This window comes from Heptranchias perlo, chromosome 1, assembly GCF_035084215.1.
Source record: "Heptranchias perlo isolate sHepPer1 chromosome 1, sHepPer1.hap1, whole genome shotgun sequence".
NCBI lineage: Eukaryota > Metazoa > Chordata > Chondrichthyes > Hexanchiformes > Hexanchidae > Heptranchias > Heptranchias perlo.
In genome coordinates this window covers 188,132,107-188,137,818 of record NC_090325.1, presented here as the reverse complement: position 1 = coordinate 188,137,818, position 5,712 = coordinate 188,132,107, and the positions used below count along the sequence as shown (strand labels likewise).

The 5,712-nt window shown below is 43.3% G+C and overlaps 1 protein-coding gene across 2 annotated transcripts in view; it reads left to right on the top strand.

Annotated features, from left to right (window-relative positions):
• Positions 1-5,712, top strand: part of gstcd (glutathione S-transferase, C-terminal domain containing) — a 152,369-nt gene that overhangs the window by 106,275 nt on the left and 40,382 nt on the right. The gene's annotated exons all lie outside the window — the stretch shown is intronic.

Genomic DNA, 5,712 nt, shown 5'->3' with positions numbered 1-5,712 from the left:
TTACCAGGAAATCAGGAGCTCTGTGAATGAGTTGTGCTGGACTCTGTGCCCAGTTCTCTGATCTGTGCTCCCAACAAGCGAAACGCATGAGCAGAGACTTGCAAAACTTGCAGTGGTTTTCCCATGACATTGCACGTGGGGAGTCAAGACCAAGTGTAGTCTTCAGCTGAAGCAAGGTTAGAGGCTGGAGGATAATTTTGTCCTTATTTTTGTATTTCCATTATAAATTACTGTTTCCAGATTTTTAATGGAAACTGTCTTGCGTAAATTTGTCACACTGTAATTATACCCTTCCCTCAGTGGAGGAGCTACAGGAGGGTGTAATTATAGTGTGATAACCTTACATGAGCAGGTTCCATTGTAAATGTGGACATAGGGATCTATAATGCAAAAAGTTGACAGGAAGTGCATGCAGGTGTGAACATTCTTAATATATTGATATTTCACAAACCACCGACTTTGTGGGTGGAAAATGTTGCTCTAATTTGTAATCTGGTTTGAGGCTCATTCATTTTCAACTGCAGGTCTCTGATCACATTCCAAGTGAAATAATCAGGCAGAGAACAAATCATTGGCAGATCCTGGCCAGCCGCAAAGAACCAGCCACTCACTCTTTCCTGCCCCCAACAACCAATCCCATGTCCCAGGTTACAGATGATGTGGAGATGCCGGTGATGGACTGGGGTTAACAATTGTAAACAATTTTACAACACCAAGTTATAGTCCAACGATTTTATTTTTAATCCCACAAGCTTTCGGGGGCTTTCCCCTTCCTCAGGCGGTGTGGAAGTGGGGGCAGAACTAGAGACAAGGGAAGAGCTGCACAGTTGGGGAGCTGAGTGGGGTGGCGGGAAGCACTCGGCCAGAATTGAGCATGGGAGAGGCAGCAACCCTGGCACAGTTGGTTGACTCGGCTTTTACAGTAGGTTTCTGAGTTAATGGGTCACCTTGTTGCTTCTGCACCGCTTTCATATTAACTCATAAACTTCCTGTAAAAGTCGAATCAGCCAACTGTGCCAGCAATGCTTCCTTTCCTGCCCCTGATTCTGGCAGGTAATATAGCCTGCCTCATCCACAAGGTGTTTACAGCAGCCAGAAAGTGAGCATCTGCTTGCCTCCAAATATTTTGACTATACTCCTGCTTAGCAGTTCATGATGTGAATAAGCTGATCAGCTCCTTTCTAATAATTAATTTGCACTGATCAAGGTGAAGGATTTTACTACTGAGGAATGACACTGTCCAGCTATAATTGTATAATTTAGGAGGAAGAACAGGGCATTTTGGACATGAAGGAAGAGACTCTGGTTTGACCGCCCCTCGTGATATTACTAATTAAATCAGAGGCTCATAAATCAAGGAATTGCTATTACAAAATGTAATAGGATCAATTTTTGTATGGAAAATATTGACAGAAGTTTAATTTAAACCAATGATGGCAAAGGGCCATCAGGAGATCCTGAATGTTAAGTTTTCCTAGTTGTTTTTCTAGCGTTTCCCTTAAAATAAATGGGACTGACAGGGCCGGTGATTCCAGTTAGTACATGTTGATTAATAACATATGTATGGACTGTGTTTCATTGCCAGTGTAATCTAGTTTATGCTTTAGTACTGCTGGCTGTTGCTTCTGTTCCATTACCACTTGTACACCTGCACTGCGCTACACCATTCGAATTCAATTTTCTGTCTGTGTTGAAGCTGACAGCCAGACCAGTACTAATAGAGCACTTTGCCTAATTGCATGCTCCGTCTGACCTGAATTACATGGTAGCAGATGATACGATAGGAACAGTACCAGCGTTTTATGCATGAGTAAAATAGGGATAATAAGGACTTCCTAATTATCAGATATAAGGAGCTTAGACGCTAGTGCTATGGGTAACGCATTAATTTTGCTTTGAACAGATAAACATTGATTCTACCGGCTTCTACATATTGTGCTTGGAATTGTGACTACGGTTTATTTTTCTGTTTCAACAAGTTCCTCAATTATCACACTTTTAATTCTGTGAACTCTGATAAACACTATTTTTAACTGGAGGAAAGCTACTGAGCCAAACCTGAGAAATGGTTATCGGTGGCCCTTGACTCTTTGGGTCCATGTGCCAAAGTGCAGCACTATGGATCGATAGGACTAGGGTTGCTAACCTTTTGCCAAGCCCAAAGGCCGGCGGCACAGAGCAGGGCTCAGATCATGGCTTGAGTTCTGAGTGCTGTTGGAAAATTCATTTAAAAACCCAAATTACTTTCATAACCAATGCCTCCATATTACTTCCATATTATAAGGCAGATTTTTTTTGGTATCTGGTTTGCATTTCAAAAGTTTGCAGTCAACTCAAAAAAAAATCAGATTGATGGAAACCCTCTGTCGAATATGGCCACGATTAGTGCTTCCCTCCCCCACCCCGGCTTCCAATATGGTATTTTCCCCACCTCAGCCAGGTGGCAAAAAGGTAAATAAGAAACTGGGCTCCATTTGCAAGGGAAAAAGTACAAATCAAAAAAAGTTGGACTGTTGCAGTGTAGTCAGACTTGTACTTGCATTCACCTGCATCAAGTGGCCGCTTGCCTAGTCCAATCGCACACCATGGTACCAGCCAAAAGCAAATACAATTCAACGTATTCATCCACTACATAGCTGTGCACTTTGCGTTCTGTGTTACTCTACTTAATCCAGCCAGCTATCGGGGTGATTTTTCTCTGGGCTTCTCCTGTTCTGCAGCCGCAACTTCAGCAGAAGTTTAGCAGAAACCCCATTTAAGCGCAGAAACAGGATTTGCACCGAATTTCCACCGACGTTAAAGCGATGGAGCGGGAGAAGCCCCGAGTAAATGCCCGGTGCATATCTTTTTCTTAGTAATTCCACCTGTGGTGGAATTCCACAGCCAGTGGTGTGAAAGTGGTGAACAAATGTGATTGGAATGTGTGTTTTTGTGTTTGTAAGTTTTTACTCTAGCTTTTGATTGGATAAGACACATCAAGAGTTGACGCATTTGATTGAATAAGAGTGTTTGACATGACCACAGTTGACCAAAGTTTTCAAATATTGGTTTCATCAGAATCATTTCCAAGGACGCTAGCATCACTTCCGACATGGGTTTGACCAAGCTTATTGCTAATAACACTGGGACGGACTTATCTCCGAGTTATCTGAGCAGATCGTTTTTGTGTTGCTGAACTCGCCAGTGGAAGAATGAGCAGCCACGTAGTTGTGGACAGATATAAATACAGCAGACAGACAGTCTTGGAGAATTAAACAACCTACAATGAACGCTGTGACACACAAACAATGAAGAGTTTAATGAATTGGTGTGGAAATGGTTGCAGCTCACTAGCTTCAAGAGCATTTTGACTTTGGCAAGAAAAGGCTCTGGGATTTTCTTGACCCCGAAAATTATGGCAGTGTCAAGATAATGAGAATGGGTCAGCCTGTTGCTGGGGCATGGAATGTGGGGGACTGAATAGGTGAAAAAATAGAGGGGGAGAGCTTATTCTGTTATGGGTTCAAACGGGCCCATCTCATTAGGTTTGAATCAGCCTCTTCCAGGTCTTCCGAGATTAATTTTACTGTTCACTGTACAAATTGTGCAGCTTTCGCTTGGAATTAACCCAGAGGCCTCAAAGGAGGAAGCTGTCTGTAGAAATTTTCAGAAACTCCTAGAAGAATGAAGAAAAGGAGGAAAGTACTACAAATAAAACTGCAAAAGACAATATGAAGACAGCAATATTGCTGTATGTTACAGGGCTAGTTTACATCAACTACAGGACCATGACATATACTGCCAGCATAGACGTAACTGCAAGATGTTAAAGAGAATATTATAGTGAAAGGGCAAAGTACTTTCAGTGTGAAGCGTTATCCTGTTTAGTTATTTAAAAAGACATTGGAGAGCCGTGTTCTAACCATGAAGAGCATCTAGGTTTTTATCTATCCTCGCCCAAACCTCCTGGAGACCCACGGGGGGGTGAAATTGGTTTTCGCCAGTAGCGCGAAAGGGCTCATAGCGAATCGGCAGTCCGTTTTACACCACGCACGATTTTCTTTTCCATCGAAGTCAGTGGGGCGCGGTGTAGAGCGGGCTGTCGATCCGCTATGAGCCCGAGTCGCGCTACTGACGAAGAGCAATTCCCCCCCCCCCCCCCCCCCCCACCAAAGAAAGAATCAAGACACCCAGCCGCATCAACGAAACACCCAGTTGACAGCAGCAGCGCTCCTGTCGGTAGGTTCCGCAATAATCCTGCGGGACAGACTCCACTCTGTGGATACCATTTCACAATCATCATCAACTTAATAAACTTTGGAACTGCTTATTCACAACTCCCTTCCTCCTTCTAAACCTGATGTGGCAGCTGTCCAGGAGCTGCAGACAAGGAGGATTAAAAAGTAACATTTTGTAGTATGGCACTGAGCCATATAAGCTGGAAAGTCCCACGTCTGGTTCCCAGCCTGTGCTAATTTAGCTAATACAATCAGCACAGACTGGGAATTGAACCTGAGGTTCCCACTCCCAATTGCTATCCTCTGACACCTGCATGGAACGTGCACGTGGGTGAGGACAGGTCCAGGTTCCTGCAGTCGAATACCAGCTGAAGCTCACTGCCAACGATGATGCACATGAAGAATGGCAATTTGATTGAAGAAGAGGAGAGCTGTTGGCACCTGTGGAAACATAGCCCAGCACACACCTCTCGGAGAGGAGGAAAATGTGCATGTGTGGTGTGGGGGTGGTGGTGGGGTTAGAGATATTCATCATTAAAAGCACATCACGTGTGGAATAGTCGAAGTGATGGGTGTAAATGTTTGTGTCGATATTAATATCCTGGCACAAAAATGCAGTGGGAGAGGGTGACGTTTCAGCTGGAATGGCAATGGGAACCTAATGGCAGGGCAATATATTGGAACATGTTTTGGTTCTAAAACGCAACTATCTATTAATTCCCACGAGGAACCGACCAGTGCCAACTCAGTCTTGGTCTACACTAGCAAAGGTGGTTAGAAACTAGAAGAATGGCGCAGGAGTCAGAACTTTGCAGTGGCTTTATAATGGGCCGGGAATTGCTGTGAGCGGCCAACAGACGTCGCCCGCCACTCGTAAGTAACTAACTCACCCACAAACTTTTCGCAGGCTTCTGGGCGCCAACTTGCTTTAATTGAGAGCTGCAAGAAGTGCAAGCCACACTGTGAGAATCAGGAAGTGAAGCTCATTCACAAACCACGCAGACTAAGAACCAGGAAGTGTCAGATAGGATTAGTAAATGTACTATAAAATCAGATAGAGAAAGCGAAATAAAGAGAGGGTAAGATTAAAAGACTGAGATAAAAGAGACAGAAAGAAAAAGTAAAAAAATAAAAAATTTAAATTTTATAATTTAAAAATTTTATAATTTAAATACTTTTTATTTTAAATGTCCTAAAACCATTAAAGTCAGGAGTAATGAGACTCCACATTTTTAAAAGTTAATTTTCAGTGCCAGAGAGGTTTTTTTGGCAGTCATTAATACTTACCATGCTGTTAAAAGTTAGTTTAGACCTGATATAACTCACTGTACCTTTTTTCTGGTGAGATTAGTTAGTTTCCAGCTGGGCAGGAGAACAAGTTCGCGCTGGTCCATTGATTCCAGCCTGCGATATCTCTTTAACACGAAGTTGTCAGATCAGCAGGGAATCGGGAAGAGCAAGATTTCCGCGTTTAACTACGCATGCGCGCTCGCTG